Genomic DNA, 12,462 nt, shown 5'->3' on the forward strand with positions numbered 1-12,462 from the left:
CACTATCGGCTATAAGACTTAGAGAACTAGGTATATGGAAAGAAAGAACGATCGGGCATAGCAGTATAATTTCCCGTTTGCCACCTAAGTTGAGGCTGGCAACCGATTACATTCGACCTGAGGTAGAGTTACACAGGCCTTTCGGGGCCATTCTTCCGTCGAGAGCCGACTGGCACGGGGAGCTTGATATCTCTACACATCATATGTACACCGATGGCTCCAAAATGGAACGCAGAGTTGGAGCAGGTATTTACTCTGAGTCACTGGGAGTAAAAGATCAATTCATCTGCCCGATTTCGCGAGTGTCTTCCAAGCAGAAGTATTCGCCATAGCCGAAGGCTGCCGTCTCTTACAACGTAGTGGATTGCGTCACGGCGAGCGAGTAGCCATTTTCTCAGATAGCCAGGCGGCCATTAAGGCCTTAGCGTCTTTTACAACAAGGTCGAAACTAATCAAGGAGTGTAGGACACTGTTAAATACAGTAAGTCGTCAACTCGATTTAGATTTAGTTTGGGTCCAAGGTCATAGCAACATTCCCGGAAACGAGGCTGTAGACGAGTTAGCCAGAGAGGGTTCCATATTGGTGTCGATCGAGGACCGGATCTCACCCCCAATTGGAACCTTATATAAAGACATATTTCTCCACAATCTCCGGAAATCGGATCAAAGATGACGCACTGTGGCAGGCTGCCGTTTATCCAAACTATTGTGGCCTGCGTACAGCCCTGAGAGAACACACAATCTACTAAGGATACCCAGATCTGACGTTGCTAGGCTTGTTTCGACACTTACTGGGCATTGGCCGATTGGTACCCACGCGAGAAGGCTGGGAATCGCCTACAACGACTTCTGTAGAAGCTGCAGAGATGAGAACGAGCAGGAAAAAGTAGAACACCTGCTTTGCAAATGTCCAGCTCTAATGAGGAGCAGAAATACCATGCTAGGAGCATATGAGATCACATCGTTACGAGAGCTATCTAATTTAAGTCTCCACAACATACTCAACTTCATCAACCACGCCGGCTGGTTCTAGCATACTCATTCGAGTTATATGGTATCAAAATGGCACTTAGCTGCTACTTGGGCGTAATAGTTTTCCGCCACCATTCTAACCTAACCATGGGAGGTGCCACGTCCAACTTTTCTGCAAGATTATGCCATTGATTTCGTATATATCTATACCAAGTTCCTGAACTCTACCAAGAACTCTTCCAGAGATATGCTCCAATTTTTCTGAGCATGCGAATGATTTTATATATCTCCATACCAAGTGCCAGTATTCTACCATGAAAATTTCCAGAAATATGCAGATGAAAAATTTCGGTTTGTATGGGAGGTGCCACGCGTCCTTTTCCAATAGTTCCAATTTTTCTCCAAGAGTATGCGATTGATTTCGTCTATATCCATACCAAGTACCTGAACTCTACCAAGAACCCGGGGGGCAAAAACTCGGAGTTCGAGCGAGCGAGCGAGCAAACTCCTACTCAATGCCTCGCAGGCAACGAGGCGCTCGCAGCTCGTACTCGCAGCAGCAATGAGGCGAGGCACGAGAAGTTTGGCTAGCTCGGAAAACGAGCGAGCGCTGCTTGTTTGATCGCGCTCCTATTAAACGAGCGAGGCTGTTGTATGTTGCCTGCATACTCGCTTTGCTAGGTAAGACGAGTGAGCGACGAGCGAGCGCTTCGAGTGCACTTTACAACACATGCATTTTTGGGCATAAATTGTGGGAATGTAGTCAATAGATTATGTGCGAAAGTTAGTTAATAATTGTATGTACATATGTACATATTTACAGCGTGGCGACGAATAACTGTTACCCAGGTTTTTTTGAGAAATAAAAGAGTCCTTTATAGATTTTGCGAACAAAGTATTTTATTGTTAATTTTCCACAGATTTTACTTTAGTTGTATTAATTAGTTTTTAAATTTTAATCCTAATTTACATTGCCAGCAGTGTAATTTTTGAGAGAAAAGTTCACTTGGCAGGCAGGTCTTCGTCAGTTAATTTATTCCATATCTTCTGTAACCATAGGCTAATTTTCTCCATTTGGAGTCCCCTATACTCCCCTTTCTGTCCAACCTAAGGCCTCATACTCAAAAATCGAATAGACTCGGAACTGGTGACTAGGACGGCCATTCATTCGACCAACCTTATGGTGATTTCGTCACCTTTTGATTGCCTTTTTCTCTTTTCGTGTTCGATTCTAAATTAAAGGCAAAGGGTGAGGAAATTTTGTGTTCGTTTCTTAAAATGTCACACTCTTGTAAGGTAATAAAAGGCACATTTTCTGCCCTTTGAAGCTATGTCAGGGTAGATGGTTGCCCCGAAAGTCAGATAGTTGCTTAAAACAATATTATTAAAACAATAAAGACAATATTATGAAATGCGTGAGCTAGACAAGGACAAGAAGGGAAAAACATGCCCTTTAATAGTGTTGAGTGTATCAGCAAACACAAGCAATATTTTTTGGAAGAAACGAAATCACCATTATACAGTTTTTTTCTTTTTTGTGTTTTTTATAAACCTGAAAAAGACTTGCGTGCCAAATGAACTTTTCTCTCAAAGTTTACACTGCTGGCAAATGTAAATAAGGATTAAAATTTAAAAACTAATTAATGCAACTAAAGTAAAATCTGTGGAAAATTAACAACAAAATACTCGCAAAATCTATAAAGGACCCTTTTATTTCTCCAAAAAATCTGGGTAACAGTTATTTGCCGCCACGCTGTACATATGCATATAAATACGCGAATATTATGGGCTGTTTTTGCTTACGCGTAAAAACACATTTAGCGCATTTAGCTCTAAATGTACATTTATCCATACAAAATTCGTCACCTAAATGCAACTCCATTTTTGCATTAAGAATCGAAATGCTAAAAGCAACCCTGTGATCTTCCGAAATTTCCACGATTCGAACATGGTTTAATGAGAAAAAGTGGCAACATTGCTTTTTCGCGTATACAGTGGCTAGCTGCATTTAGGTGATAGCCGATCGATATTTCATTTATTATTTTACATTATTTGGATAAAGAAAAGTTAAGAAAATTCAACATCGATGTGATGCTGATAGAAATCTGGATCAATTTGTGATCAACTCTGTTTGTTTTGTTTCCTAATTAAGTTAGGAAATTTTAACTGACAGCACCGACAAATGAATATATACACAAACAAATTTTCGGTTATGGTTAAAACAATTCAAGTTTTTGTATTGAATTTTTGGTTTAAAATCTATTTTTTCCTTTTTGCACATAATATTCTGCGTGAGAATTGATCTCTATTGCGGATCTGAATAAGCGACTAGAACACGGCTGTTTGTCAAAAGCATACGATTTCGAACGCGCGTAAATGTACATTTGCTAAATGCGATAGCATGAACGCTCTTCGCAAAAATATGTTCGAAAGTGCTAAATGTTGCATTTTAATTGCAGCAAAAACGCTGCATTATATTAGGGCAGCATTTAAAACAACAAGTAAAATTTATTATATATTATGGAATGAAATATTTTTTAGAGTTATATACATACATATGTACATACATAACATGCATATTTATATATGTATGTATGTATTTATGTATGGATGTATGTACATATGCATGTATTTTGTCTTTACAGAGAAAAGTAACCCTGCCAGCCACGGCTCACCACTTTCCCCTGAAAGTCAAACGATTTACAAACACATTCACAACTTTTTAGTCAACTCACCTACACACTTACGAATTTTTTGTTTCAACTGTCAACAAAATTTCCCTTTGTTGCAGCTGCGTATCCGCTAAGAATTCGTACTTTAATAAGAATTCGTGAAGAAATGTCACTTTGCGAAAATTTTGAAGGTAAGAATACATATTTAACAATTTGATTTGATTATAATAGCTGTATTTTTTTGTCAGCGAGCGACAAAAGAACGCTCAACTCGGGTAAAATTTCCTTTTAGCTACTTAAGCAACCCTGCTGGAAGCTGGCAAGGAACATTTGATTAGTTTAAAGGGATTTATACACAAAAAACAATAGAAATTAGTTATTATGCGAGGTATTTGCGTAATATATATACTTATTTAAAATATAAATCATGTATATACGAAAACAAAAATTTCCCCCTCCAATTTCCCAGTAACAATTCACAATAGAGCAGTTTTTTCACTTAACAACACTACACTTCAGGTCGCGTATTTTTTAACCAACCTGGCTGGTTGTTGCTTTGCGTGTATTTCGTCATTTAAGCGAGTGTTCTTTTGTAGCTCGGTTGCGAAAGAATGGACCTAATGTAATTTTTCTTTTAGATTGCAAAACACCAGCGAGTTTGCTACTATCTAAAGGTATATATTGAGATTTTATATATGTTTATAAAGTTTAATTGATATTTTTTGTTTACAGATTTGGCATTCACCATCAGCACCTTCAACGCCAGCAGCTTCATCGCCAGGAGCACCATCAGAAAACTTACACCCCTATTGCGAATGTCGACTGCCAGTATATAAACGACTATTATGCGATTGTCGATTATCGATGATATTGTGAGTGTCGCTTAGTCGCTCAATTTGCGACTGTGAATACTTTTTAATCGCTCATCCTTTTATTGCTGTTTTTTAGTCGTTGGAGTTTGCGTTTATAAAATTTACAGTGTTACTATAATGGATAAAAAGTAAGTCAATTAAACTGGAAGTTGTAAAAAATTGTGATATATACACATACAGATCAAAAATTGTAAGCAACAAAAGGCAACCTGCGCGGTTGTTCGAGCTGATGCAGGAAAATGTGGACATAGGCAAAGGAATTTCCGGAAAGAGTAGGGGCGGAAGCTCCTCTTCTATTGTGAAGGATATGCAATATATATTGTGCATATAACTCCGGCTACGTCATCCGCAAAAAAGTGCATAATTTATTAATTAACTAGTGCTCGGAAATTTGAAATCTTTATTTTAAATTAAAGTTCAATTCTTTCACTACACTTGTATGTTAAAGTTTTTAAACTCGGGTCACGCGTTTGGACACAAATACCCAACATCATTGTATAAATGCTAAACCGTACCGTATTTCTTAAACTTCCATAAAGTTTATTAATGAGGAAAACAGCTTTTTCTGCAGATCCTGTAAAACCTACAAACCGTGAAGCATCTGGAACGTAACTTCTATTCATAAAATTCACATATGTACATACATTTCATCTTCCAACTCCAAGGAATCCGACGAATTTCGTAATTCCCTCCTTGCTTTAGTCAACTCTCCTAATCTATTAGCTTCCACATCATCTTCCTCATCACTTAACCATATTTCAACTGTATCAATTTTTTAAATATTCCAATAAAAGCAATTATTTTAAAAATCATGTAAATGAAACACTAAAGAAACAAATGTAAACAAACAAACAGCTGTTTACAATTCAGTCAACCATTCACAATAGTACAAATTTTTATCGATCAAGTTACACAATAGCAAAATAAAAGATGATCGACTCGATCGACAAATTTCTATTCTACTGCCAGTCGACACTCGCAATAGGGGCCTTAGTGTGTAAATAATTTAAAATTGTTACTATACATCAAAAGAGGGGTAAATCGATTACCTTTCTTTTGATTATAATATCGCTGAAATTGCTTTACATTGCACCTTTTCCAAACATCTATAAGTGAGCAGTGAAAAGTGATAATTTTGCAAAGTTTTAACAAAACTAATTGTTGTGAACCGGTGTAAATGATTTGCAACTGTTAATATATATCAAAAGAAAAGTAAATCGATTACCTGTTGTTTTATTATAAAATCACTGAAATCGCTTTTCGTTTTTATAAAAATTTTTCACCTTTTGCAAACATCTATAAGTGAGCAGTGAAAAAGTGAAAGTTGTAACAAGACTAATTGTTGTGACTTTCAACTGTTAATATATATCAAAATAAAGGTCAATCGATTACCTTTCTTTTGATAATAATATTGTTAAAATCGCTCAACTTTTTTTATAGAAAATTTTAGAACTTTTTAAAATATCTATATGCAAAGGAGTAATACTAATAATAAGAAATTAAGCAACCACATATGTATGTAAAAATACATTTATTAATAATGTTAATTGTAATTTTTATTCATAATATTGTTTATTATCTATGTAAATATATTAGATTAACAAAGCATTTTGAAAATAAGTTTTGCAAAATAAAAATGAAAAATATTTTAAGATTTTTTATTTAAAGTTTCTAAGGTTATTTTTAATTCGCCGTGAAGAAAATGCAACCCTGCGCCGGCGGACGTGGGGAAATTTTAGAGGAGTGCAGCTATATGTTTTCCTTACGATTGGGATAGTGATGCAAGGCTCACACGTACAGGGGGAAAGTGGTGACAATCTGCACACCGCCCATACAAAAGTCACCAGTTTTGTCACCAGTTTTGAAGTGACCGAAACCTGTGGTTTCACCAGATTTTTCACTACTTTTGTAACGAAGATATTATAATCGTTTGTGCCGCAGAAACAAAAAACATGTAAGCACTTGTTAACACCCCCAAAATAGTTTGCTACTTTAGCAGTTATGCTGTATACCTGAATGAAATATAGTCCTTGGTGTAAAAATNTCACCAGTTTTGAAGTGACCGAAACCTGTGGTTTCACCAGATTTTTCACTACTTTTGTAACGAAGATATTATAATCGTTTGTGCCGCAGAAACAAAAAACATGTAAGCACTTGTTAACACCCCCAAAATAGTTTGCTACTTTAGCAGTTATGCTGTATACCTGAATGAAATATAGTCCTTGGTGTAAAAATTTATTTGTGGCCTGTTGTTCAAGGACAAGGAAAATTTGCGTAAACAAAGAATAGAGGCCGGTTCACATACAACTTTGGCGTTGCGTTGAATTTCAAAGCAGCCGTCCACATAGCCAAAATTTCGCAACGCTAAGGCCAACACAAAGCAGAAAGATCGCTGCGTCGTTCGCCAGCTGTTGCAAATAAATAAAAATATGTGAAATGTTTTTTCCTTTTAATCAAATGAGGGCAAGAAATACAATTTTTCATACAATTATTGATATGAAATATTAATTTATCTCTCGTTAATATGTTAATTANAAGGCCAACACAAAGCAGAAAGATCGCTGCGTCGTTCGCCAGCTGTTGCAAATAAATAAAAATATGTGAAATGTTTTTTCCTTTTAATCAAATGAGGGCAAGAAATACAATTTTTCATACAATTATTGATATGAAATATTAATTTATCTCTCGTTAATATGTTAATTAACTGGCCAAAGTAGTCTCAAGCTTCATAGAACGCATACTTTTGACGTGCGTTCTGTCAAACCAACGCCAACTACAAAGTCAACGCGTAAGTTCTATGTGGACCAGCCTTAATTATCAAATACTGTTTAACACTCCAAATAGTATGTTGTATTTTCATCATACATACATATGTATGGGGACTAAACCAGGAGTATTCATTTGAAAATGCTAATGTCCTACTCATTTATGAAATGGAAGACAAAATGATTTTTATAAATATTATATTGTCCTTTATACATATGTAACATAGTTACTTAGCAGAATTACTTAATAATTACTTGTATGTAAGAATACAAAGACAAATTATTGACACATTGAAAAAAAATAATAAAAGCTCTCAAAAAAGCAAAATCGCTACAGCGAAAAAAGTGTTTGAAAAACCGCATAAACTCAAATCCGCAAAAGAAAGAGCCACATAAAAAGAGACCTAAGTATATAAGTTGAAATTTTTTAAGAAATTATTGAACATTAAAAAAATTATACCTACATAGACATGTATGCACATATGTGCCTACCTAGTAGATAAAACTGGTCAGAATAGCACGCATCTATTCTTCTGTGCATGAGAATATATACATAAATAAATACATACATATGTGTATATATGTATGTATATACACATCTGCATGTGTGCGTACAATCCTTTGCTCGAAATTCTTAGTTAATGCAATTTTTATCCCACACATTTTTGCTGACCAAACAACCCGTTTGCCTGTCTAATCTGCTTGCCTCATTTGCCTCGTATGCTGCTGCAAATGAGTGCCTCGCTCGCAACGACGCCCTCGCGAGGGCAGAGCTAATGAGGCCCTCGTGTTCTTGCCGCTCTACTCTTGCGCGTTTGCTTACTCGTTCGCTGGTTGCTCAGCGCGTGCGCTCGTCTTAACGAGTGCTCCTTTGCAAACAGCTTCGCTTGTTGCCCGTGAGTTGCGCAAGCTCAGAGCAAACTAACGAGCCAGCGAGGGGCTGATGTGAGGCAAATCCGAACCCTGCCAAGAACCCTTCCAGACCCCCCTATATAACGAAATTTTTTTTACCCTTGGGACGTGTGCGGCAGGTGTCCGAAATTAAAAAAAAAAAAATAGGTTCAGCCCTTCTCGAGCTTTCCGAACACAAAAAAAAAAAACGGCTTTCAAAATATCAAGCCCTAACCGCCAAAAAAACGTAAGCGACACTTTTCAAAATTTCATTTTTGATGCAGAATTGCATCTAGATGCTCGAGGGACATTTCTGCATCAAAAAGACATTTTTGGAAAATATGTCGCTTTCGTTTTTTTGTCGGTTAGGGCTCGATATATGTATTAGGGCGGGTCGAAAAACTAATTTTTTTCAAATCCCTTGGTAATAGTGAAAATATATTGTATCATGAAGTCATCAGCAAGCCTGCAACATATTAGTATTTTATTTTAATTGTAAGAGCACGCGCATCGACCGCCAAGTGACCTACAGCACACTAGTCCAATTCTTGTTAAAAATTCTGGGTTCAGCAAAAAGGTTTGGTGCATATTATTAGATAATGAATCCGTTAACGTAAAAGATAAAGTCAAATATCATTTCTTGCAGCCATTTAGCTTATCGTTAATCTCAAAGTTATCATTTTTCAATAAAATCTAAATTTTTCCTGTGATAATTGCACTGGCCTATAGTCAAAAGATGTAAAGAACAGCATTAACATTGCTGGCGCGCATTTAGGTCGCTGGTTCCAAATATTCTAAATTTTTTTTAATATTAGCTAATATTTGCGAATTTTTTCAAAATTAGGAACAATTTCGGTAGCTCTAATCGAAAAGCCATTATTTTCCATCACCGTGGAAAAATTTTGTTTATGCAAATGAGTATGGAAACACTGCACAGGCACAAGTTCTAGAAACACTAATTTGTTTACTTATGTTTCTGCATACAATATAAAAATTGGAAATATTCCAAAAAATTTGTTTCAACATTCTTTTTTTAAATAATTTGTTTATAATCTGAACGATTTCTATCATATTATTATCATGAATCAGTAACAGTAAGTCTCGCCTTCAATTTGGTAATTATTATGTACCGATTGAGTAACATTTACCCAAGTTATGTCGGAAAACATAGGAGGATCTCCAGTTTTTTTTTTTTTAAATTTCTCTTCAATTGTATAAATAACTAGTTGTTGTTATTTCCGATCGGTTTGTATATGTTTAATAAATTTCCTTGATAAGCTAGTCCGATCTGATTATCTTTAGTGCAAATAAAACAAGTTTATTCCACTATTACAGGCCAACGTTTCGCTGAACTTATTAGCATCATCAGGGGCGCGTTGTTTATTTTTGTAGCATTAACACTTAAACATTTTTAAAACTTAATTGCTAAAAATCCAATACCATCTTGTGTGGTGGTTTAGTCAAGACTTGACCATCTTGTGTGGTGGTTTAGTCAAGACTTGACTATTGTATAAGTAACTTTTAAATGAAAGAACCGGATTACAGAAAAGTGTGCCAGGGAGTGACTTCTTTCGTTCAAGCTGAATGCAAAGCAATATCGTCCAATTGGAGAGTCCTTAAAAGGATTTCCCAGGATATGTTAAAAACTTTTGCATTACCTACAGTTACTTTTTCATATAAGGGAATTAACTAAAATATTTATGTATATCTAAACACTTATTGCACGTCCCCTACTTTCAAATAACGGCAAATTAAGAAACCGCTAAAAATGTCGTCTGTGACTAATGAAACCATTCCGCATTTTTCAAGACTGCATAAATGGACTTAAATGGGCGTTTCTCTCCCTAATTGTATTATGTTAATCTATGTAAATACTTATATGCTTGAAACTACTATTAACTTATCAAACGATTCCTAATCTTTGACAATACATGTTTGACTTCATTCACCACGATCTTGAAAACTGACCAAATCGGCGTAACCAAGTCCATTGTCCTTTTAATATTGTATAAACATCCGAAAACATTAAAACGTTTGAAAAAAATCTCGTCTCACTTTTTTGTGTTTTTCACTTGGTTCCTGAAGTAATGAAGAATTGAAAATTCATAAGGGAAAATTATAGTTTTTTGTAAGTTTTATCTTAATATCTTAAAAACTTGTAGACTTATTGAAAAATGATAAATGAACGTGAGGTACTAAATTTAATAACCCTTAATTTGATATATCGTCCTGTTTATAACAATTAACACATTCCACAGAAATTACAAGCCAAAGTTTCATTTTCAAAATTCATACACTTTGATTCAATAACAATGTTCTTAGACCTAAGACATCATAATATTACTATTACAATACCGTCAAAAGCCTTTTAATTTTCCCCATACAAAATCGACCCAGCCTAATATGTATATTAGTATAGATAGATAACTCATAGCTCGACTCCAGCGCTCCCTAGCTAAAAATTTTTTCGCAGAGATGTATTCCTTCCTCTTACCAATTCATCTGGAACCGCTTTTGCTAACATCCTGAATTTTGAAACAGCTACATATGTTAACAATACCGTACTTATGGCGAAAAGTGGTAAGTTTTGGAAAAGGGGGCGTGGTATCTTCCATACAAACCGAATTTCAAATATCGCTTATCTATGGAACCGCTTTTGCTAACGTACTTATGGCGAAAATGGGTTTTATTGGAAAGGGGGATGTGGCACCTCCTATACAAAATGCAATTTCCATTTCGCTTATCTCTGGAACTACTTATGATAAGGTTATGGATACACATACATCTACAAATAAGAAAATGGCAAGAATCATTCAAATGGGAAGAATTTTCTCCCAGATTTCAAAATCGCAGTGAATGATTGTTGTTTTGTGGAAAGGTTTTTAGAAGGATTTTTCTTCCGATAGGGGGCTCAGAGAATGAGAGCTATCCTAAATAATCCTATTTATGGTCACATTTGCTTCATCTTTTGAATACTTGGTACCCAAACGTGTGATGCAAAATATTGATTTTTGGCCCAGTCGTGACAAAACCCGTGTGAACACCTTCGAGGTACTTTCTTAACTTCTACCGATTCTGGTGAAGAGAAAGAAAAGTTTATGTAAATGTTGGAAATATAGTTTTTAACCTTCCCAAGGGCTCTGAGACCAATATAATCGAAAAATGTATTTCAGACATTATTTTTCATATCGGACACCAAATTTGGTGTCACAATTTCACACACAATTTTTTTATGGGTTCTATACATGAAATAAGCGAACACGTGTTCATGGAATTTTTATTTTCGCTTTTTTTTGGAGATATGATCTGTCAAAGTTTGAATTTTTTCATGATTCTGACTAATCATGTACTCCTTCAAATCGTTATATCTCGGGTTCTGTCCATCGTAGAGATTTCATCGTTTTATAGCTAAAGAAACGGGCTTAATATTTCTATATATAAGATGGTCAAGATTGTCTTAAAGCTAACTTAGCTATTAACTGTTGAGCTTTTTGAAGTTGATTTGCATAGTGAAGACCAGTAAATTAGGGATTTGTAATTATACTATCGTAATCTTTGTTTAATTCTCTATAAAAACGTGGTTAAAAATGGAGGGTTTTCAAGAACTATTTTTAAAATATTTTTCTTTATGACGAGATGATTTATTTTGTGAGAATCAGAATTTTTTTGTAATTTGTTTTCCAAAACTTATGTTGAGATATATTTAGTAAGGTGTTAAACATTGAGTTTTTGCAAGAATTTCAATTTTATTGCAGATTCTGATAGAATACCTATCCAGGTATAATATTTGTACGGCCAAGATTTTTCTTTAAGGCGACAAACCCCTAAAAATGGGCGTAGCAATTGTAGGACTAAAATTTGCAAAACGCAGATTTTATTGCGGATTTCGGCAGAATATCGCTTCGTTCACAACATTTGTTCTACAACTTTTTCAATCAAAGAATATTCTAGAAATGGGCGTGGGCGTATTCTGCCGAAATCCGCAATAAAATCTGCGCTTTGCTAATTTTAGTCCTGCAATTGCCACGCCCATTTCTAGGGGGTATACTTTTTGCAAAAAACCGATGTTTAACACCTTACCAAATATATCTTAACATAAGTTTTCGAAAAAAAATTACAAATAATTGTTGATTCTCACAAAATAAACCCTCTCGTCATAAGTAAAAATGTTTTAAAAATAGTTCTTGAAAAACACCCAGTTTTTTGAACCACGTTTTGTATACAGAACTAGCAGAGCACCCGACGTCGTTCGGGTGAACAGTAATTCTGCATACAGTTTCTTTCTGTTTA

The sequence above is a fragment of the Rhagoletis zephyria genome, unplaced genomic scaffold, assembly GCF_001687245.7.
Source record: "Rhagoletis zephyria isolate East Lansing unplaced genomic scaffold, Rhagoletis_zephyria_1.1 Rzeph_scaffold_00724, whole genome shotgun sequence".
Lineage (NCBI taxonomy): Eukaryota > Metazoa > Arthropoda > Insecta > Diptera > Tephritidae > Rhagoletis > Rhagoletis zephyria.